The sequence below is a fragment of the Crocodylus siamensis genome, chromosome 2 (assembly GCF_052110815.1).
Source record: "Crocodylus siamensis isolate JL-2025a chromosome 2, ASM5211081v1, whole genome shotgun sequence".
Taxonomy (NCBI): domain Eukaryota; kingdom Metazoa; phylum Chordata; order Crocodylia; family Crocodylidae; genus Crocodylus; species Crocodylus siamensis.
Genome location: NC_143396.1, coordinates 59,607,142 through 59,632,023, shown reverse-complemented (window position 1 = coordinate 59,632,023; position 24,882 = coordinate 59,607,142). Strand labels below are relative to the sequence as shown.

General features: G+C 44.6%; 1 protein-coding gene across 1 annotated transcript in view; it reads left to right on the top strand.

Annotated features, from left to right (window-relative positions):
- SGCZ (sarcoglycan zeta) overlaps nucleotides 1-24,882 on the top strand; it is a 1,118,440-nt gene that overhangs the window by 1,009,346 nt on the left and 84,212 nt on the right. The window lies entirely within an intron of this gene.

Here is a 24,882-nt window from a genome sequence, read left to right as displayed (position 1 = left end):
CTTAAAGTTTGTGAGACCAGCTGTTGTACAAATTACATGTTCAATGGAGGTTATTTTTGTCATAGTTATAAAGTATTGATGTTTGATTTATGTATGAGTTTGAAAATTTTATTTGGGTAAAATCCCTTCATAAGCATAAAAGCTCCCTTTTCAATGGCATACAAAAAACTAGAATTCTTGGTTCCAAAATGATACTTTTTATTAGACCAACTGGAAAATGGCAAGAAATTAGTCCTTGCCTGCAAGCATTTGAGAACAAAGTCCATTTGGCTTTGGGAAAAGTGCATTTAATAGTTCTTCTAGTCTCAAAATTTCATATCTAATTTTTGTATGGCTCATAAGTATGAGCATGTTCATGAAGAACCACATCAGTTTTGCTTGAATTTGAAAAGATAAAGCCTATTTCTGATTTGAATGTGTAAAATAATATAATAGGAAAATACAAAATAACTTGCACTTGGATGGCTAATTATTCTGTTTTGAGGAACAGTGAACTATTGGTATTGGGGGGAAAGAATCTCTAAAGCAGCTTCATTCACTTTTCACAGAGCATAAACTAAGGTAGAAACAGATATCACAATTATGCCACCGTAACATTTTTATGGCAGCACAAAGCCAAGCAAACAGATCTTCATACCCCTTGTTGTGCCACAAATACCCAAAATTTGCAGGTTATATCAATTTGTGCTGCTTTATTGCAGCAAATGTCTGTTCCGTTTGTAGTGGGAGATTGTGACCAGCCTGGAGCTTCAGCTGCTCTAGGCAGAAGCTCCCAGGACTTGATGGGCCCCAGGAATTCCTGCAGAGTGTCAGACACCTCAAGTCTTGGGAGTCCCAGGTTAGAAACACACTGGAGATTCCCCAGGGCATGAGTCTGAAAATAGGGAACATATTATTTCACATGACAGAAACACTGCCCAACGTGGGACCAACAGGAGATGTGTGTTTTGCTTGGTGAAACAGGTCAGCTGTGCCAGGACACATCCTGCCAGACAGCTAATCTGCCTCAGTAGGACCTAGAGACCCTACCTGGTGTATGGATGCATTATTACACACCTGCAACTGCTGAAATGTTGGCCTGAAAAGAGTTGGCTCGGCTACATTTGGTTTAGATTAGCAGCTAATCTTTAACGACTTAATAAGGACTTAACTCTCTCCCTCTCTCAATATAATTTTATCATTCATAGTTTCATAGTAGTTTGGGGTCAGAAGGGAACTGAATAGATCATCTAGTCTGACTCCCCACCTGGTAGGAACACATGCTGGGATCACACAACCCCAGATGGGTGTTCGTCCAACCTCTTTTTGAATTTACCCAAGGTAGGAGCAAGGACCACTTCCCTAGGAAGTTGGTTCCAGATCCTAGCCACCCTAACAGTGAAATAGTGCCTCCTAATCTCTAACCTGAACCTATTCTCCAGCAGCTTCTAGCCATTGTTCCTCGTCACCCCAGGCACTGCTGGGGAGAATAGGGCCCTTCGTATTTGCTGTTGATCTTCCCTAATGAGTTTGTAGGCAGCCACCAAATCCCCCCTCAGCTTCCACTTGCTGAAGCTGAACAGGTTTAGGTCCCTCAGCCTCTCCGCATAAGGCCTGCCCTGTTACCCTCCAACCAAGCAGGTGGCCCTCCTCTGAACCCTCTCAAGGCAGGCCACATCCTTCTTAAAGTGCAGTGCCCAAAACTGGACACAGTACTCCAACTGTGGCCTGACCAATGTTGCGTAGAGAGGGAGTATCACTCTCTGGACCGGCTTGAGATGTATCTTTGGCTGCACTTCAAGGTGCGATTGGCTTTGCTGGCTGTGGTCTGGCATGGGCGGTTCATGTTCATCTTGGAGTCAATAATGACTACAAGATCCTTTTCCACCTCTGTGCTCACAAGGGGCAGCTCCCCAGCTTGTATGAATGCTGTGGATTCCTTTTCCCCAGGTGCAGCACCCTGCATTTATCTACATTGAACCCCATTCTGTTACCATCTGCCCACTTCTGTAGTCTGTCTAAATCTAATTGCAGCGTCTCTCTCCCTTCGAGCGTGCCTACCTCTCACCACATCTTGTGTCATCAGCAGACTTGGACGACTATTTCCCCCCCTCTCGTACAAGTCACTGATGAAGATGTTGAACAGTGTAGGCCCCAGGACCGAGCCCTGAGGGACCCCACTATTCACATCCTGCCAGGTCAAGTACAACCCGTCCACCACCACTCTCTGGGTGCATCCCATCAGCCAATTTTTGACCCATCCAACTGTATAGGCATCATTGCCACAGTTACTCAATTTATTAATGAGACTGGGGTGAGAGACGGTGTCAAAGGCCTTCTTAAAGTCCAGAAAGACTATGTCCACAGCGACACCATCATCCAGGGATTTAGCTACCTTGTCATAAAAGGTCATCAGGTTGGTCTGGCAGGACCTGCCTTTGATGAACCCATGTTGATTTCCCTGGGCATGATCTCCTCTGCTCGACCCTCACAGATGTGATCCTTGATAATTTTTTCAAGGATTTTCCCCAAGGCTGATGTGAGGCTTATGGGCCTACAGTTTCCTGGGTCTTCCTTTCTCCCTTTCTTATAAATGGGGACCAAAAAATCCCTAACTACATCTGCACAGACCCAAGACCTGGCAGTGCTATCCCCAAGTTTGCCCCTACCTGTGGTGTGAGAGCTGTCCTGGTCCCTGTCCAAAAAAGCAGAGGCAAAGAACTTGTTAAAAATTCTGGTTTTTTCATCTGGCATAGCCACAAGATTACCATTTGAGTCTAGCAGGGGCCCTACATTACCCAATGCCCTCTTCTTGCTCCCAATGTATTTGAAGAATGACTTTTTGTTGTCCTTAATCCCGGTTGCTAGCCTGAGCTCCACCCCTGCCTTGGCCTTCCTAATACCCCTCCTAGACTCATGGGCCAAGGAGGAGTATTCCTCCTTGGTGATAGCCTCTCCCTTCCACCAGGTTTATGCCTCCCTTTTGGCCCTCAGGCATTCTCAAATGCCTTTGCTGAGCCATGGGGGTTTTAGGGCACTCTTACCCTGCTTCTTTTCCCTTCTTATATTTTAAAAAAGCAGGGGAAGGATGGGAAGGACATAAAGGATGTGCATTTTTGCTTACAACTGTGTTGATGGACAGTGAAGATTTATTATTATTTTGTCACTCCAGTTCATCCATTCCTATTTTATCTTTACTTCCTTGAATAGCCCATGCTCTCATCATCACACATGGGTACTTCATAATAAAAAGCTTTTTTTCTAGTAGGAAGTTAGCAGTGGTGCAGTGTCCAGTGAAATAGTATTAATTCCAGCTATTTACCAGAATAAGAAAAAAAAAAATCAATTTCCTATCGATTCAGAGAAGTTCTTCACAACTAGAAGTTTTTAGGAGACTTTTATCATAATAATGGAGCACAGACAGAGGAGAAGCAATATAACATGAGAAGAACAAAAGAGAGTCATCTTGGAGCCCTTGCTGGGACCCAGACTCCCAGACAGGTTGTTAAATATTTAAAGGTTCAATCTTAAACAAACAATTTGACACGGGAGCTTTCACAGTGGCTATTAAAAGTTTATTAAAAAATGTTTCACAAAGGACATAGAAGAGCTAAAAGTGCTGTAGACATGATGATATTTCTCTGTTGAAAGGCTAAAAAAAATGCAATGTTTAGCTGAACTTTACATTGATTTACATAGCCCAGATTTCAAAGTAACTGAAAACCTTTAGCATCCATTCATTTCAATTATACTGCTAACCATAATTGAGCCTATAATGCATATATTGGGTACATATAGTTGCACATCTGAAAAAAAAGTATTTTTCTCTGAAAGAAACTATATGTATACATACACACATATACACAGTTTATTTCAGGGAAAAATATTATCTGGCTAACACACACTCATGCACACACACCCCCAAGCAGGAGGGAAGGTAAAAGCAAAAAGCACATAAAAATCTGACTTAATGCTACTTTGACACTTTATCAGAGTCTTGGGGTTTATTATGTATATGGTCCTCTAGCAATCATTCTTGCTCAAAAAAATAAAAGGATGAAGTTGTATTTACTCAAAGCAGATTTTCTTACGGCTTTTGTTTTCCCACAATAAACTGGAGATGGAGGATGAGGGGATAGTGCCAAACATTCTACCCAAAATTAATATCATATTTTAGGCATTTTTCTTAAAATAAAATTTGGAAACAAAGGGCCAGCTTTACAAGGAGACAGAGGTACCCCTTACAAAAGTACAGAGAGGGGCTGGAGCACTCTTTTTTTTCTAGTTCAGTGATGAGGGAACTCACTTGGGATCGTCCTCCTATTTAATTCATAACATGGATTTGAACATGAGTGTTCACCTTCTAAGAAGAGTGCTCAACCCCCTGGGCTATAAAATAGTCTGGTCTTTATCCTTCATACTGAAGTAGCTCCTCTTTGTACAAATAATGAAAGATACTTTGGAGGAACAGTGAACAAAGGGGGAAAAAAAGAACTGGTGGTTGGAGTATCCACTTTAGAGTAAGAACACTGGTCCAGCCCCTGCTTTGCTATCTACTTTTTTATGTGGAACAGATTCAGAAGGAGAGACTGGGACAGAGCCCATATTCTCTTAAAGCCCAAAGGTTTGGGCACTCTCTTAAGTGGTTGGGGATCTAAATTGGAGAGCAGTAATTTGAATCTGGGTTCTCCAGTACCCTAAAGAGAAAGTATTTATAGGGTGGCACTACTATCCCATTCTTTATTCTGTGAATGCTGCCTAGGCCTGCTTCTGAATCTAATCTCAAACTGAAACATTTTAGATAGGAATAGATAGTTTTGAGATTTCTCTTGTTATATGAATTTTATTTTATATTAATTTTATTATAAGACAGATACAAACAAAAATCATGAATAGTTTTAGCTCCCCTAAATGTGCATTTCTGGTGGAGAAGCTATTCTTTAAGTACAAATTTAATTTGGCTCCACTTCCTACATTAGATCAAATGAAATATTAGTAACTGAATATTTGTTTGTATATTTCTATAACACTTATTCATATATGTGCAGTGGTTGCAATGGAAAACTTCCTAATGCGTGCAACTCCTGCAGAGTTTGATAACTAGCTCTGCAGTAAAGCATCACCATTTATAGGTGCACTGGCATTAGGGCACAGCAAATTAATTAACTCCACCAGGATAGTACTGTCCAGCACAGTACTATCCTACAGCAGAATAATTTACATTGTCACAACACATGTGTAGATAATGACAGTAGCTGGCTGAGGCCTGAGGGGCTACAGTGTGGGACCTGTTTACTGCCTAGCCTCTCACTGTAGCATCCTCATGCCCCAGCCAGCCCTGCCACTGCCCAACGCCACCCAGAGCTGACCTCCCAGATCCCCTGCCAGCCCCAGACTGCTCCTCCCTGGCTCAAAATGCTGCAGTGCCAGGTGCACATGCAGACACTGTACCTGGGAGCAGCTCACTCTGGTCTGAACTTCTCCAGAGTTCATTACTGTGTGCTAACTGTGCATGTAGATGCCACGTTCAGATATGGGTGACCATGTGGTATGTGGTGCCGCAGATACGTCTGGAGTGCCACATATGGCATATACAGCTGTTCTCTGTGCTGAAAGAGAGCATTATGGGGGGGAAGTTGACTATTGCATATCCAGGGGTCAGAAAACCTGTGCAAAAAAAAATGTGGAGCAGTGCATGTGAGGACAGTGTGCGCTGCTTGGAATGGCTGGCTGGAACCTCACTCCAAATGCTGGCCATTCCAAGTGACAGAATTGCCACAGCTGCAGCCCAAGGAGGCCCCTCAAGACTCCATGTAAGGCTGCTGGGGTGAGCCTAATGCTGGCTCACCCTCCCCTAGCCTCCCCTAACCCACCCATGGTAACCTGCTGCACACTAAAGGGTGTGTGGCACAAGTGTTCCCAGGGACATCTAGCAGCAGCACAACGTGTTGTCCTCAGGAAACAAAACTTTCACGCTCGTGTGGACACTGGGTGCATCCAGACATGCAGGCACATGCAGTTTGTGGCACCATAAATCTTTTTGTGGTTTTCAACCTTTTCAGACCAGACTTGAGGCACCCCTTCATAGACTTGAGGACCCCTTGGAAAACACCATCTTTTAGTTTTGACTGTTTTTTGACTGCTAGACAGATACTAGACCTATTCTTCTGTTGCAAAGAATTCAAAAAGACCACAACAGGTCAGAGTGTTTCTAACACTATGGTTTCCTATGTGAAAACTCTGATTTTCTCAGCCATGGCACCTTAGCTGAGAATCACTAGCCCAGAATAATGAAGTGGTTAAGTATGTGGGAGGCCCAGCAGAAATTTGAACCTCCATTTCATACATCAAAATTAAGCAGCCTAACTTACTTGACAACTCTAGGGTGAATAAAATTCCTGTCTGCCAGCCAGTTATTCCTACTATGCAGTCTAGAGGACCTTCAGACACTGATTTTGATACTATCTATGCAAGCCCTTACTCCTATGAATATTCCCATTCTTTTTTAAAGGAATCACTCATGTGAGTGAAGTTAGACATATGTGTAAGTCTTTGTGTGGTCAGAGTCTAAGGGAATACTGTATAGATTTTGGTAATGCTGTCTTCCATTATCTAAGCAATCATAAAGTTCTTTGATGTAACTTTATGAATTTTCAAAATTACTCAATAACTCTCTTGCTTTACTTAAGAGCACTTGACTGCTAAACACCTGTGAAAGTCTGCCTTAGGTATGTGGATGTATCATCTCTGAAAAGTATGTGGTAATTTACCAAATAATCATAAGATTATTACTTAAAACGAATGTATGAAAACAGTACAGAAGGATGCAAATACTGGGGTGATAACTGAGCAAAATTTGTACTGGAAGTTTGGAGGAAATCTTTTGACTTCTTGGGATCTAATATGTCAGGGATGAATAGTAAATGCAGAGAACCAATCCTCTGGAATCCTAACTAGAAAGTGTTGAGGCACATCCTGTAGTGACTTTTTAGCATCTGTAACATGTAAGTAATGCAGAAAGTCTACTTTGTTGTGATTCCTTGAACAGATTTACTCTTAAGCTTAGGTTTGATTATTCTGACCCAGACTTTTCTGAAAATGAGCCGAGGGTAGCACTGAACACAGAACTCTTAGTGGTTCTGTGTACTAAAGATATTTTTTTCATTCCCTTCAGCTCTTCCCTCCTTCCTTATACAATATAAGATATGGAATCCATTCCAATCAGAAAATCTTTTGAATGAGAACATGCTGTCATTTGTATCTTTTGTTGAACTCATCTTTAAAAGGTACTTGTGTTAAAATATCCTTCATGTTTGGTAATGTTGGAATGATGTTATAGCCACCTTGCTCCAGGAAATCATAGTTTCATAGTGCCTAGGGTCGGAAGGGACCTAACCAAATCATCTGGTCCAACCCCCTGCCCTAGGAAATATATGAGAGGCAAGGATTTTTGTGGGTAAGATCTTTTATTGGATCAACTGCATGGTTGGGATAGACTTAGACAAACTTTCAAAGATTAAAAACAGTTTGGGCTACGAAACTGGAGAAGAGGGGCAAACAAGCAAATAACAGGAGAAAGGATAGTCTGATTAGGGGAAGCTCAAAACCTTTCAAAAGGGAAGAGGGTTGTTATCACCTGTAGTATGAAGAATGATTATCTGGAGTCAGTTAGATTAGATATGCCAGAAATTCAGTGTTAGTGTTCATTTCAATTCCTAACCAAGGACTATAAAATTATATAGAAGGTAAAATTTAGACAGGGGAATAACATTAATAAAATGTATTTCTTTGGAGAAAATACCTCCAAATTTGACATTTCTACTCTACCTGTTAAATCAATTATTTCAAAACTTAAAAAATCATTCTTCACTGTGGCCTTCTGAATAACCATACTAATTAGCTGAAATGCAGGACCTCATAAACAACACAGGTCAGAATCCAGAACTTTGTACTATAAAAAAGCACCGGGGTCCTTTTAAAGTTATTTTTAATCAGCTTATAAATAATAATATGATCTCCTATTATATGAAGTTAGAAGTTTCAAATTAAATGGCTTTTCTATTAGAGTTGCATACCCCTCCCCCAACACACACACACACAAATCTAAACTTCTAGACACCTGAAAAGGTAATGGAGTATAAACTGTAATGAGGCACATAAGTTTTATTACTGACTGTAATCCAAGGATGAAGCTATTGAGCTAAGTTACAAATATAAGAAAGGAACTGCAGAATTTCTATGAACTGTATGTATATATTCAAAATATAGGCCCACAGAAAAGGCTGAAATCCCACCACAAGGCATTCAATCCTCAGCTTGGGAAAAAGCACAGAATTTCATACAGCAAGGTGTTGCATTCTGACCAAAGACTGTACATCGCTTCTAAATTTTTCAGCAACACTTGCTGAGGCAGTGAGTCCCAGTGATCCAATTCTGATATCCATCCAGGCAGCTTGGAGCCCAGCACTGAGCTGGTAAATCTGGTGTGGGGGAAGGGCTGGGAGGAGGGAAGGGGAGCGGGGGGGGCAGATAGAGGCCCCTACGGTAGGGAAGAGAGTGGGGCTGGGGCAGGCATTGCTCAGCCAGGGCAGGGCACAGGATGGAGTTATTAGTGACTCATCTGGGAGGTGTAGTGGGGGCAAAGAGCTCCCACCACTGCATGCACCCCAGGAGGACATGAGGGTGTGTGCCCTGGATCTGCACAGGGCAAGGGCAGGCTGCTGCTGCATGCTGGGGCCAGGGCGGTGCCAGGCTCTTCCTGGTGGGGGTTGGGCCAAGCTGAACTCAAGGCAGGAGGTAGCAGTGCTGAGAGCGGGGCTATGGGGGTACTACGGTGAATTTTGGGATGGCTGCAGCCCCCACCATAGCCCCCATCCCAGCACTGCAACAGCCTGCCTTGACCAGAGCCCTGCTCAGCCGCCACCAGGAATAGTCTGGCACAGCACCTGCCCCAGCCCATGTTTGCCCCATGTGCAGATACAGGGACACTCCCCACCGCCCATGCCCTCCTGGGGTGTATGCAGCAGTGGGAGCTGACTCCCATTCCCATGCCCCCCTTGAGCTGCAACTCCATCTTGTGCCCTGCCCCAGCTGAGCAGCCCCTACCCTTTCCCCACTCCCTCCTTCATTGTGGGGGCCTCTATCACTCCCTGCCCCATGCCCCTTCCCTCCCTGCAGCCCTTCTCCCACACCAGACTTACCAGCCTGATGCTGGTCTCCAAGCTGCCCAGCTGCATATTGGAATTGGATTGGTATAGGCTGATATGGCTCCTTAAAAAAAATCAGCCATTGGTATTGGCCCAAAAAAATCTATCAGTGCACCCCTAATAAAAATGGGCAAGGTTCTCTGGCCATACAAGGTAATTTTGAACTGCATAAACATTGTAAAGAGCATGTTAAAATTGCAAAGCCAAAGTTTTGGCGAATTCCTTGTCAACCAAAGAATTCTCAGCTCCACTTCTGCCTGTTGCAACTGTTGTGCCCACCCTGTACATTCAGGAAAAGCAAATGTCAGAAGCTTCTCTGGTCAGAGATTAATGACGCAAGTTGAAGCAGTTTGTCACCTTCTGTGACTCAATGGCCATTTTTATATATGCTCGGGGATGCAGTACCAGGTGATTTAATTAGTGAGCCATGTTAATTAGAAGTGCCTGTGTGTCATGTGTAACAGCATCCCCATGTGTCTTCACTCTGAAAAAAATGGCAGCTGGGCACTTCTAACTAAAGCTTATCAGCAAAGCTAACCGCACTTGATCATGCATCAGCAGATGCATGGCAAATAGAACCAGGGAGGTGATACTTCCTCTTTATGCGGCATTGGTCAGACCACAGTTGGAGTACTGTGTCCAGTTTTGGGCACTGTACTTCAAGAAGGATGTTGATAGACTCAAAAGAGTCCAGAGGAGGGCCATTTGTATGGTTAGGGGCTTACAGGACAAGCCCTGTGAGAAGAGACTGAGGGACCTGGACCTCTTCAGCCTCCGCAAGAGAAGACTGAGAGGTGATCTTGTGGCTGCTTACAAATTCATTAGGAGGACACAGCAAGGGATCAGATATGCTGTATTCACTAGGGCACCTCTTCAGGTAACAAGGAACAATAGTCACAAACTGACAGAGAGCAGATTTAGGCAAGATATCAGGAAAACCTTCTTCATGGTAACGGTGGTCAAAATTTGGAATGGGTGGTGCTTTCCCCTACCTTGGGGGCCTTTAAGAGAAGGCTGGATAGGCACCTGGCTGGTATCATCTGACCCCAGCACTCTTTCCTGCCTAGCCAGGGGGTCAGACTCAGTGATCTGTTAAGGTCCCTTCTGACCCTAGCATCTATTAATGAGTTTTATTTCAAAATGTCCCGCTGACATTTTTTCAATGTGGGGATGCTGATACATGTGGCATGGAAGGTTGCCAGAGCATGTCAGTTTCTGTGCTTCAGCAGACTCAATTAATCATGTTTGCTCTGATGGGCTGGATTCCCAGCCTGTTGGAGCAGGCTCCCTGAATGTCCATAGGAGCCAAATGAACTTAAATGATATCAGGAGGCCATAACCTTTGTGGAGTTAGGATGTAGTTGGGAGTTGAGCCTGTCCATTTGGGCAGTTGAGATAGGCTGAACAAAAACAAATCCATAAAAAAACCCCATAAATATGTTCCCAAATGCATGATAGGCAAGGATTTTGTGAATGTGTCTATTGGACCAACTGCATAATTGGGGTAGACATAGACAAGCTTTGTAGTAGGTTTGAAAAGATTCAGATAGGGTGGTGAAATTCTATCTCCAGGCTTTTGTGAATTTGGAATAAAAGTCTATATTTTTCAGGTCAGACCCATCCCTATTTTTAAGATACAGCTCTAACAGATAAGAAGAGCAAGTCATAGAGCAATTTAATTATTTTTGCTATTTACAAAATATTTACTTGCAATTTATTTATGCCTGGAAACATAATCCAGGTGATGAGGACAAATTCTGACTGAACTGATTTTGTAGCATACTGGTTCAGTTAAAAAAAAAAGGGTGGGGGGCGGGTCTAACTGCCATCCATATGATAATGACAGTCCGGGCCCAAATATCTTATTAGTAGAGATACTGGTTTTCTCTGATCAATCCTGCACCTCAAATTTTCAGATATAAAAAAGTAACCTAAAACCACATTTTTCCATGATTAAAATGAAATGCCACTAAGCATGCATGCATACACACACACACATACATACACACAGAGGTGTTCCACATTTTTCCATGATTAAAAAGAATTTCATAGATTTCATATGGCTGGAAAGGACTTCGGAGATCATCAAGTCCAACACCCTGCCCCAGGGACAGGAAGTCAGCTGTGGTCAAAGGATCCCAGCAAGATAAGCATCCAAACATTTCTTGAATGAGTCCAGAGTATGTGCCTGCACCACTTCTGGAGGGATTCTATTCCAGGTCTTGGGGGCTCGAACAGTTGAGAATTTTTTTCAAATGGTCTTGGAGGAGTTTGACTGTTCGTCCTTGTTTTTCCTTGGGGCACTCTGGTGAACAGACTCTCTCCCAGGTCCGGATGTGCATCCCTTATAAGCAGCCACCAGGTCCACCTGAGCCTGCACTTTTCCAGACTGAAGAGTCCCATGTCTCTCAGCCTCTCTTCACAAGGCCTGTTCTCTTGCCCTCTAATCATGGGCATGGCTGTCCTCTGGACTCTCTCAAGCTTCTCAACATCCTTCTTGAATTGTGGAGCCCAGAACTGCATGCAGTACTTCAGCTGCAGCCTCATCAAGGCTGAATGCAGCAGGAGGATGACATCCTGAGATTTACTTGATAAGCATCTATGGATGCAAGCTAGAGTTTTGTTTGCTTTACCAGCTGGAACATCGCATTGGTGGCTCATGTTCATCTTGTGGTCAGGCATCACCCCCAGTCTCTTTCAGTAGTGGTGCTAGCAAGTGTTACACTGTCAAGCCTGTAAGTATGCTGAGGGTTCCCAACCCCCCTGAGGTGGAGTACCTTGCATTCATCAGTATTGAACATCATCAGGTTTGTATCTGCCCACTTACTAAGTTTATCCAAGTCAGCCTGGATCATGAGCCTGTCCTCAGGTGTGGACGGTATGCCCCAAAGTTTAGTGTCATTGGCGAACTTAGCCAGTGTGCTTCTGACACCAATGTCCACATCATTGATGAAGATGTTAAAGAGTACCAGTCCAAGGACAGAGCCTTGGGGGATGCCACTGGTCATGGAGCACCATAATGATTCACTAGCATTGACCACTACTCTCTGGGTCCAATCTTGGAGCCCAGTTCACAGCCATCAGACTGTGGTGTAGCCAAGGCCACAGTTGGCCAATTTTTCCGTGAGGAAATCATGGGAAACCAGATCAAAGACTTTTTTAAAGTCTAGATATATGACATCAATCTCTTCTACCTTGTCCAGGTGATATGTCACCTGGTCATAGAAGATTACATTGGTCAGGCAAGACCTACCCATGACAAACCCTTGCTGGCTGTCCCTCAGGATGTTGCCCTCAGCCAGCTTATCCAGAAGGGTCTCCTTGATAATTTTCTCCAGAATCTTACCAGGGATTGAGGTCAAGTTGGTTGGCCTGTAATTCCAGGGATCTACTTTCCGCCCTTTCTTGAAAATCGGTACCACATTGGCCTTCTGCCAGTCTTCAGGTACTTCACCTGAGCACCACAAGTTTTTGACTATTTTTGCCAATGGTTGGGCTATGACACCTGCCAGCTCCTTGGGTATTCTAGGGTGTAATCTTTCAGGATCAGCTGACTTGAAGGTGTCCAGCATCTCAAGATGATCCTTTACTAGATCAACACCAATGCTGGGTATAAATACATCCTCACCCTGGCCGTCCCATGTCTTGCTAGGCAGAGTGGTCCCATTGGACCAATGAAAGACCAACATGAAGTACCCATTAAGCAGATTGGCCTTTTCCTGGGTGCCGGTTATGAGCTGTCCCAGTTGGTTCAGCAGGGGGCCAATGTTACCTTTGCTTTTTTTCCAACTCCCTACATATCTGAAAAAGGACTTTTTGTTATCCTTGATATGTGAAGCCAGATGGAGCTCAGTTGCAGCCTTGGCTTTCATAGTTTCATAGTTTCTAAGGTCAGAAGGGACCTGAGTAAATCATCTAGTCCGACCCCCTGCCATGGCAGGAAAGAGTACTGGGGTAAAACGACCCCAGCAAGGTGTACATCTAGCCTCCTCTTAAAGACCCCCAGGATAGGAGCCAGCACCACTTCTCTAGGAAGTTGGTTCCAGATCCTAGCCGCCTTGACCCTGAAGTAGCCCCTCCTGATATCTAGCCTAAATCTACCCTCTGCCAGCTTGTGACCATTATTCCTGGTCACTCCTGGTAGTGCTCGGGGGAACAGGGACTTCTCCAGTGCCTGCTGATCCCCACTGACTAGTTTGTAACAGGCCACTAGATCCCCCCTCACCCGTCTCTTGTGGAGGCTGAACAGCATCTTCATCGGTGACTTGGACGAGGGGGTAAAAAGCACCCTGTTCAAATTTGCTGATGACACTAAGATGTGGGGGGATGTGGGCATGCTTGAAGGGAGGAATAGGCTGCAATTGGACCTCGGGCCCACACTGTTCAGCAAGGCAGCAGCCCTAGATTTCAGGAGGGGGGACTTCAATGAGCTAAGGAGAATAGTTGGGGAAGCACTGAGGTCCCAGAGGGGAGTGGAGCCAGGTGTCCAAGGAGAGTGGTCGCTCCTTAAGGAGACTATCCTCCAAGCCCAAAGGGACGTAATCCCAACACGGATCAAAGGGAGTAGGAGGGCACACAGGAGGACCGAGCCCTGCGGAACCCCACTGCCCACATCCCTCCAAGTCGAAAATGACCCATCCACTACCATTTTCTGGGTGCAGCCCTCCAGCCAGTTGGCAACCCAATTGACTGTGTGGGTGTCAACACCATAGTCCCCCAGTTTCTTAATGAGAACAGGGTGAGAGATAGTGTTGAAGGCCTTCTGAAAGTCCAGGAAGACTAAGTCCACTGCTACCCCTGCATCTAATGATTTGGTGATCTGATCATAGAAGGCCACCAGGTTGGTCTGACAGGACCTGCCACTAATGAACCCATGTTGGTTGCCCCTAAGCATGACCTCCCCTGCTGGTCCCTCGTGGATATGTGCCAGAATAATTTTCTCAAAAAGCTTGCCCAGGATTGAGGTAAGACTAACTGGCCTATAGTTTCCAGGTTCTCCTTCTTCCCCTTTTTGAAGATGGGAACCACGTTGGCCCTCTTCCAGTCCTCTTCCAGTCCTCTGGCACCACATCAGAGTACCATGAGTGCTTGGTACTAGCTTGGTACCCCATGCCAGGGGTCCTGCAATGACCTCAGCCCATTCTCTTAGTACTCTAGGGTGGAGATCGTCCGGACCAGGTGACTTGAATACATCCAGTCCCTCCAGAAGTTCCCTAACTAGTTCCTAACTAACCCTTGGCCTAGATGTGCCTCCCCTGGTGCCTGAGGGGGGCCTAGTGGGGGAGTGATTGTACCGGTCCCTGCTTAGGAAAATGGAGGCAAAAAAATCGTTAAATATGTTGGCTTTGTTGTCTGGTGTGAAGACCAAATTTCCTAACGTGTCATGCAGGGGTTCCAAATTACCCTGAACTTTCTTTTTACCCCCTATGTATTTAAAAAAGGACTTCTTATTGTCCTTAATCCAGGAAGCTAGTCCCAGTTCCATCTCTGCCTTGGCCTTCCTGACTGCACCCCTAAATCCCCGAGCAACTGCAGTATAGTCATCCCTGGTGATGTCCCCTCCTTTCCATTGGGTGTAAGCCTCCTTCTTAGTAAGGAGACATTCCCGGATGCTTTTGGTGGACCATGGGGGCTTGTGTGCCCTCCTGCTCCCTTTGATCCATGTTGGGATTACCTCCCTTTGGGCTTGGAGGATCGTCTCCTTAAGGAGCGACCACTCTCCTTGGACACCTGGCTCCACTCCCCTCTGGGACCTCAGTGCTTCCCCAACTATTCTCCTTAGCTCATTGAAGTCCCCCCTCCTGAAATCTAGGGCTGCTGCCTTGCTGCAGGCCTTTGCCACCTTGTGCTGGATGGTGAATTCCAGCAGGCCATGATCGCTGTCACCCAGGTGGTCGAGCATCCGCAGCCCCCTCACCAGGTCATCTTCCGTGGCCAGCACCAGGTCTAACAAGGCGTCTCCCCTGGTGGGGCTGTGCATCTCCTGGGTTAGATGGAGGTCCTGCACTCTGGCCAAGAACCTACATGAGCATTCAGACCTGGCTGACTGTTCTTCCCAGCATATGTCCAGGAAGTTCAGGTCCCCCATAACTACCACATCCTTAGACTTCACTACCTCCATGAGCTGACTTAAGCTGACTTTCCTGATCTACTCCCTGCAGGTACAGACCAGTGCTGAGTAATTGTCCTTGGTGGTAATTCCAGCGTTCCAGCCTTTTTAAGTTTGTCTTTTGAGGCATAGGAGGTCCTCAAGTTCCCTGCTGAGCCGAGGAGGTTGCTGTGCCCTTTTGCTACCCTTCCTCCAGGATGAGATGGCTATCCCTTGTGCTGTCAGGATCACTCCCTTGTGGAGCAACTACTCCTCTTCCTGTCAAGTCGTGATCCCTTAGGGCCTCAAGAACGAAGCTCCTGAACTTGTCGAAGTCAGCTTTCCTGAAGTTGAGGACTTCTGTATTACTGACTGACTCGCAAGCTTTGCAATGGATAGTAAAGGTGATCAGCTCATGTTCACTATCACCCAGCTTTCCATCAATTCTTAGGTCATTGACTATGTCATCCCCTTTGGCCAGTACCAGGTCCAGCAATGCTTTACCTCTTGCCAGCCTATAGACTTTTTGGGTCAGGTAGAGCTCATCCACACATATGAGGAAACTTTGCAACTGATTGGATTTGGCCGAGTGCTCTTTCCCTAAGATGTCTGGGTAGTTAAAGTCTCCCATGACAACCATGCACCGAGAACTTGCAGCCTGAGCCAGTTCCCTGGCAAATTCCTGTTCCAGCTCTTGTTTCTGATTAGGAAGTCAGTAGTAGACTCCTACCATGCCACATTCCCCATGTGCCACATGCCACATTCCCCACGTATTTTAACCCCGAGAGCCTCCAGTCATCCTTCCTGGGTGCCAATGTCAATTTGCAAGGACATGTAACTCTCCTTGACATAGAGAGCTACACGCCCAGCCCTTTTATCTGTACAATCTCACCTGTACAGGGTATAGCCATCTATACCTTTGGCCCAGTCATAGTTGGAGTCCCACCCAATCTCTGTTATCCATATGAGGTCATAGTCATTCTTGTTTATTCCCCAAGCTCCTGGCATTGGTGTACTGGCAGGAAAGTGTCCCATTGGGGGCCCCTGCCTTCCCTACAGATCATTCTGGGGTGGGTTCCCTTAAGTGCCTTAGCCTGCTGGATTTACAAAGGTTGCCCAGTGGGCTTGTAGCAGCAGTAATTCCCCAAACCCCTAGTGGGCTTATTTTAAAGCCCAGTCAAGCAGGTCAGCCAGTCTGTCTGAGAAGAGCCTCCTCCCCAGAGGAATGAGGTGGAGGCCATCTCTCCCCAGCAGACCACTGCCTGCCTCACCAGAGTGGACTGTGATTGTTGAAGCTGAAGCTTTCATGATGGTACTAGTGCTGCAGTCTTTGGTTGACTACCTGGACCCATCTCTCCCTCTTCAAGCCATGACCCACAACCGGGAGGAGCGAGGAAAAGACCACCTGTGCCCCTAACCCCCTAAGCCCCACTCCCAGAGTCCTGTAGTGTCTCATAACCCAGCTGGGATTGCTCTGAGCCATGTCATTCATGCCCACATGGATAAGGAGCATAGGGTAATGGTTGGGCCCCTGGGAAGTAGCAGACCTCCTGAACTAGGTTACTTTTTTCTTTTTATTTCCAGTCTAAAACTTCCTTCTAGGAGTTTATGATCATTGCTCCTGGTTAGCCCCTGGGGCACTTTGGTGAATAGTTGTTCACCTAGTCCCCAATATATTTGTAAACTGGCACCAAATCACCCCAAAGTCTCTGCTTTTCTAAGCTGGACAGTGCCATATCCACCAGCCTTTCCTCGTATGGCTTGCTCTTCAGGCCTCTAATCATACAAGTGGATCCTCTCTGGACTCTCTCAAGCTTCTCCACATCTTTCTTGAAGTATGACACCCAGAACTACTCCAGCTGTGGCCTCAGCAGTACCGAGTAGAGCAGAAGAGTAATTGCCTTAGTTTTGCTTTAGATGCATTAGTTGATGCATGCCAGCCTATTGTTTGCTTTGCTAACTGTAGCATCACACTGGTGGCTGATTCATTTTCTAGTCAATTATGACCTCCAGGTCCCTTTCAGATGCTAGCTAGCATAGCACCACCAAGCCTGTAAGTTTGTTGCAGATTTTTTCTCCCCAGATGGACCACTTTATATTTGTCAGTGTTGAACAGCATCTGGTTCTGGTGCGTCCATCTAACTAAACTGTCTAGGTCTGCCTGGAGTGTTAGCCTACCCTGATGCATGGCCACACTTCCCCACAACTTAGTGTCATTGGTTTGACTTTGCCATTGTACTTTTTACTCCACATCCAGATCCTTGATGAATATTTTGAAAAGCATTGGTCCAATTATCAAACCTTGGGGGACCCCACTGGCTACCTTCCACCAGGTCGATGCAGATCTGTCTATTAGTATTGTATGGGTCCAACCCCACAACCAGTTTCTCACCCATCTGACAACTGAATTGTTGAGCCCATAGTCCCCTAGTTTTATCTTGAGAGCCTCATGGGACACCAAGTCAAAGGCTTTCCTAAGGTCCAAGTATATCATGTCAATCTCATCTCTCTTATCCAGGTGGTGAGTAACCTGGCCATAGGAGGAGATGAGGTTAGTCAGATATAGTTTCATAGTTGGTAGAGTTGGAAGTGACCTGAGCAGATCATCAAGTCCAAACCCCTGCCATGGGGAATCCTCTAGTGTGCCCACTTCTACCCACATCCTCTAGTGTGCCCACTTCTCCCCACATCTTAGTGTCATCTGCAAATTTGAACAAGGTGCTTTTCATCCCCTTGTCCAAATCACTGATGAAGTTGTTGAACAGTGCGGGCCTGAGGACCGAGCTCTGGGGAACCCTACTGTCTACATCCCTCCAGGTCAAAAATGACCCATCCACCACCACTCTCTGGGTGCAGCCCTCCAGCCAATTGGTGACCCATCTGACCGTGTAGGCATCAGCACCACAGTCACCTAATTTTTTAATGAGAATGAGGTGAGAGACAGTGTCAAAAGCATTCCTAAAGTCCAGAAAGACTATGTCCACTGCAACACCTGCGTCTAAGGATTTTGTGACCTGGTCATAGAAGGCTAACAGGTTGGTCTGACATGACCTGCCTCTAATGAATCCATGTTGGTTTCCCCTAAGTATAATCTCCCCTGCTGGTCCCCCGTAGATGTGCACCTGGATAATTTTCTCAAAGAGCTTCCCCAGGACCAAGGTAAGACTAACAGGCCTATAGTTTCCTGGGTCCTCCTTCCTCACTTTTTTGAAAATAGGGACAACATTGGCCCTTCTTCTGTCCTCTGGCACCTCACCAGAGCACCATGAGTGCTCATAAAGCTGTGCCAGGGGTCCTGCAATGACCTCCACCAATTCCCTCAGCACTCCGGTCTGGAGATCATCAGGACCTGATGATTTGAACATGTCTAGTCCCACCAGAAGTTCCCTGACTAGGTCCTCACTGACCCTGGGCCTGGCTGTGCCTCCCCTTAGACTCTTAGGGATCCCAATGGAGGGGATGACCTGGTCCCTGCTCAGAAAAATGGAGGCAAAGAAACTATTAAAGAGATTAGTTTTGTCATCTGGTGTGACCACCATATTTCCTAGCGTGTCCTGCAGAGGCCTCACATTGCATGGTACACTCTTTTTACCCGCTACATATTTAAAAAAGGACTTTTTGTTATCCTTAATCCAGGTTGCTAGTCCCAGTTCCATCTCCACCTTAGCCTTCCTAACAGCTGCCCTACAATCTTGAGCCAAGGAGGTATAATCCTCCCTGGTGATGGCCCCTCACTTCCATTGGGTATACGCCTCCTTTTTAGCTTTCAGACATTCCTGGATGCTTTTGGTGAGCCATGAGGGCTTTTGAGCACTCTTTCTCCCTTTGATCTGTGTTGGGATTGTCACCCTTTGGGCTTGGAGGATCGTCTCCTTTACCTACTGTCATGATGCAAGATCCTTAGGGGTGGCTGCGATGACCTTGGTGGGTCTGTGACCATGGGTGCCCTCTTATCTCACCTGCCATGTCTTTGGAAAAATAACTCGGGAAGTTGCCGATGAGCCTTTGTTTAGTTTCAGTAAGTGAGGACTTACTTAAGCTCTCTGATCTGTAGGCCCTTTGTGAGGCCTTTCGTCAGGATGGTGCTGCATGAGACACCTCAGGCCTTATGGGCCAATTAAGTGGCTCCAACTACTCCTTTACCATGCCCCATGGCTTGTAGGTGTTACATTGCTTTTATACTCTGTTGGGGCCTTGGCCTACTTGGACTCCGCCCCTTTGATATAGCTAGGCCTTCTAGCCTACACTCACTGTGCTGGGCCCTGCTTTGAGGCACTAGCCCACAAACTCCTTTTATTACTGGTCCCCTGGCCCTTGCAGCTCACCCCCCTCTGGCACTGGGCTCTCTGCAGCCCCAGAGACTGCATCCCTCTGGTGCTGGGGCTATACACAATCCTGTGCCCCCAGTGAGGCCTCCTCCTCCCCAATTACCTCAGCCTGATCCACCAGAGGAATCAATAACACAAATTTCAGCCCCTGGGCTACAACATAACATTCATAATAAAGGCAGCACTCTGCTTCTTTAAGACAGCCAACTCCCCAATACAATACCAGCCCCTTTTATTTTTGGGCACCTTCTGAGCCCCTAGAGTCTTACTGTGTTTGGAGGTAGCAAAGCAGGCAGTCAGATGCATGGGGCTGCTCTCTTGTGCAGGAGCTTCTTCTCCTGCCAGTTGCCAAAGAGAGAATGACCCCTGGCCAGTCTCAGCCCTGAGCTTATATGTGCCCTGGGCTCTGACTCCTTCCGATCAGCTGCCTGCCTGCACGGTGCCAGCTAATTTTCTTGTTAGTCTGTTACTTAGGCAAGCTGCAGCTGTGGGGCTTTCTGTAGCCTGCCAGGCTCCTTTGCTAAGTTTCTGCTCTTAAATGTGCAGGCACCCCTAGGTGCCCTGAGATACCTACCCATGACAAAACCATGTCAGCTGACTTTCAGAATTTTGCCTTCTACTAGTTCATTGTATATGGACTCCTTGAGAAATTTTTCAAGGATTTTTCCTGGGATTAAGGTCAGGGTTCTCTCTCCTCCCCTTCTTGAAGATGGGCACAATGCTGGCCCTCTTCCAGTGTTCTGGGTTCTCTACTGAGTGCCATATATTTTCAAAGAGGTTCGCCAGTGGTCCTGCAATGACTTTGGCTAGTTTGTTCAGCACTCTCGGATGGAGTTCGTCTGGTCCTGCTGACTTACAGATATCCAGAGTCTTTAGCTGTTCTTTCACCAGCTCTGCATTGACTTTTGGTAGGTGATGATCTCCACTGTGACTATTCTGTGTCATATTTGCATTTGACCGGCTGGTGGAATATAGATGTGAAGTACTCATTCAAGAGTTCAGTTTTCTCCTTGGTGTCAGTGATCAGATGTCCAGATGCATTAAGCAATGGTCCCACTTTTCCATTGGTTTTCCTCCTGTTACCTATGTACCTACACAAGGACTTCTTATTGCCCTTGATTTCAGTTACTAACCTGAATTCAGTCACCTTTGCTTTTCTAATCTGTCCCCTACAGGTGTGGGCCATCTTATATAGTTCTCCTTGGGGCCTCTTCCAAGATTCTATCATTGGTATGCCTCCCTTTTCTTTTTCAAAAGAACTGCAACTTCCCTATTGAGCCAAGATGGCCTCTGGGCCCCTGTGCAGGTATGGGCAACTTCTGTGCATGGGGGATTGTGTCCTTGAGGAACAACAACTCTTCAGCCACATTCTGTCCCTGTGGTCCATGATGCTGTAGGGAATTACTCACTAAAGTCCTTAGCTAATTGAAGTCAGCTTTTTTAAAGTTAAGAATTTGTACCTTACTGACAGATTTCCCATCCCTATGATGGACAGTGAAAGTCATAGTGTCATGGTCACTGTCGCCTAGGTTACCCTCTATTGTCAGATCACTCACCAGTTTGTCTCCCTTTGCCTAAACTAAATTTAGGAGCACATTTTCTCTGGTCAGCCCATGTACCTCCTGAGACAGGTAGAGCTCATCGATACAAGTCAGGAATCTACGTGACTAGTCAAATCTGGCTGATTGTTCTTCCTAGGAGATTTCTGGGTAGTTAAAGTTACCCATGATGACCATATTCCATAGTCTCACAGCCTCTTCCAGTTCTCTGGAAAATTCCAAATCTAGCTCCTCATCTTGATTTGGAGGTCTATAATATATTCCTATAGTTAGGTTTCTTTCACCACGTCCTGCCCCATATCTTGACCCAGAGGGTGTCAAGTCACCCTTTCTTAGCAACAATTTCAGCTTCCAAGGAGGTGTACTGCTCCTTTACATATAGATCTATACCTCCACCCTCTTTTCCAATCCCTCCTATGCGGGGTGTAGACCTCTAAAGCTATGGTCCAATCATGGGTAGAGTCCCACCAGTTCTATGATATCCCTATGATATTATAGACCTTGCTGGAAAGCAGGAGGACCAGTTTCTCCTGTTTGTTCTCCATGCTCCTAGGGAACAAATGCTGCCATGCTCCCCATGCTTCAGCAAAAGTTCCCATGCTCCCCATGTTTCAAATTTGCACCACCGGAGAGTTCTGTTTGCTCCCAACTCTTGCTCTGTGAATCTATAACAGTAGTAGTTTGAAACACTGATGGGGAAATTAGCAGTTTTGCTAGACTACCAACAAGGGTTTCACTGTTGTCATTAGAGCTATGAACCAATCAGAAGCATTCAGATGAATCTGTGAAAGAAATTGTAGATTCAAGGCATTTCTGTGGTGCAGTATATCTTGGAGCTTATTTATAACAGACTCTTAAGAGCTAGGAATACTTTCACCCATGGGGAACCACTCCAGAAAAATATGAAATTGCCCACAAAAATATGGCCTGAAGCTTTCTGCCTGTATTGTAAATTTGAATTTCTGTCTGGATCGTGGATAATGATGGGTTTACATTTCAGTTTTTGACAGCAGTAAATTCAATGCACTGGTATACTAGTACAATGAGCCATCCTTTTCGCTCTTAAAATATGTAATCAATATATACGAGCATTTATTTTTGTATTGAAGTACATAAAATTATGGTGTTATTGGGTATTCAGTATATACAAAAGTATGCATACATGCACCTAAAGAATTTACAATGTGGATTCACCACACACATTGCAGAGGGGATTGTGACAAAAATCAACACCTATTTCATATAAAAGAAACCAAATAAAATGCAATAGAGATTGTTCCACCAATGTGGTTTAAAAATAAAGGAAGATGTATAGACTGGTAAAATAACAGGGTTGGTACAACTCACACAATAAATATATTTTAGGTCTTTGAAAATGATATATATAGGAAAGTTACACTAATAACACAGCAATGAAAGGAAGCATACTTAAAAATGTACTACGGTACAGAAAGAATGGTCCTATAGAATGATACTATTTAATTATGATAGTCAACATGGATTTATCAACAAAGAAGGAGAAGTTATATCTAATAAATCTCTTAGATTTATTTGAAGTACTGTAACATATTTTTGAAATGCAATTTTCCCCTGAGACCCTTAGAAAAGGCTGGATGACAGAATTACAGAGATACACAGATGAAATAGGACAAGGGAAATGTATGCTCTAAATTATTACTTTAAGACTGCATCTCTAGAACTTGAGCTTGTGATGACACTATCAAGTGACTTTTCATGAAAACATAAGTGTCATACTGGGTTAGGCAAATGGTCCATCTAGCTCAGTATCCTATTTCCAACAACTGCAGGTTGATACTTTAGAAGTACCTGTGCGGAGCATGTGTAGTGTAATCTGTTCCCTGCATGATATGATGAAATTATTGAACCACATTTATTTATAGATCTAAATTAATAAGGAAAACCCATAAAAATAAACAAATAAAGCAAATGAAAATTAGTAATGACCTAACACCCCTGACACCAACCATTGTCACTATATCTAATAATATATATATCCCTGACTCTTGTTTATAATAGCTCGCAATCAACCTGTCCTCCAGGAATTTAGCAAATCTCTTTTTGAACCTGGTTATATCAGCTTCCTCAAATGAGAAGAATATCATACAAAAGCAAATAAAATAGCAAGTAACAATTCTTTGCTATGTGAAGTACTTGGTAAAGTGGACCAAATTTTATTAGAAATAAATATGAGATACTGCATTATAAAAATGCAACTCAGGCTTTATCTTTTCAGTACAGTCTACATGTTACGACTGGAGCAAGGAAAGATCCTCAGGAGATCATAGATGAGATATTACTGTATCTCTATCACAAATTGGCTCCAGTAGCTTCCATAAAATTCTTTTTGATTATCCAGAAGTTATCCCACAGGAGATATGTTACTTCTTACAATTTTCAGTAACTTGGAAAAAAACCCTTTTTTTTAACCTGAAAAAAGGCTGTTAGTCCCAGTTTCTTACAAAAAAAAAAAAATCAAAACAACCATTTCCTGTTTTGGTGCAACTAATGTGTTTGTTTTCATTTTGGGTATTGCTTTGTGTTTGTTATTTTTTACTTGTGAAAACCTTATTTCCACCACGTTTTTCCATGTTGCAATATTTTACATTAAAAAAGATATTGTTCTATTTTGATTTTTTAGAAATGTGTTATGTTATGCCAGTCAGTCTACACATTCACCAGAGGAAACCTACATCACATTTAGATTTGTTACAGGAAGCAATAGCTGGATTTTTTTCCTAAAATAAGAAATAAGGACACTTTGGGTTAGGAGCATTTCAGACTGAGGAACTATATAGTCTGCAGTTACACTGTAAATTTTATGTACCAGTTACATGAAATACTTAGAATGCAGAAATAACAGATTCCAGCCTTCTAAAATGAGAGCCTTTGATTTTTTTTTAACAAAATGTACTTCACAATACCTCCACAAAACAAGAATCAAGCCCTTACACTGTTAATAAACAGTGAAGGTCACTCACTGTATTATCACTGTATTATCACTATCTGACTGTATTATCACTATCAAATTATATGTAACATGACATAAAGAGCAGATTTAGTAATTCCCCAAGCCCTTACTTTGGTTGACTGTTGTGACTGTTTATTTCTTTTATCACTATCTTAGATGGAGTTCTCTTACTGCCATTAATGACTAGTAAGCTACCATGAACTAGTTCCATTTACCAACAGGAACAGGCATACACATAGGCAATTACCACTGAACAGCTGATGCTCTGCAAATACCAACCCTTGTTTACCTCACAATAAGCTATTTGCCCATGTCTGTACCAGTGGCAGGTTGTTTGTCCTTTGCAAGCAAAGATGACTGGATCCAGTGGGTGGGGGAAAGAAGAAGAGAGAAAGGAAGTGGGAAAGAAAAAGGGAGGGAGAAAAGAGAAAGGGGAAAGGGAGAAAGAAGAGAGAAGAAGAGAAAGAAGGGGGATGGAGGCTAGGTTAAATGGGTACGCAGGTGACTTACAAGCCCAATCTTTGCCCTGAACTATCTGCTGTAGTAGGGGGAGGAGAGAAATGAGGACAGGACATGAGAGGCCCTCATTTGCCTGGCCATGCGCTTCCTCACTGCCTCTACTGTGCACTGCTACTCGAAAGCCAGTGCTCTGCTCTGGATCTATGACCTCCAGGATGGATGGTTACGTGCGATTTGCTCCCACAACTCCAGGTCGATGCCAAAACTCTTTAGG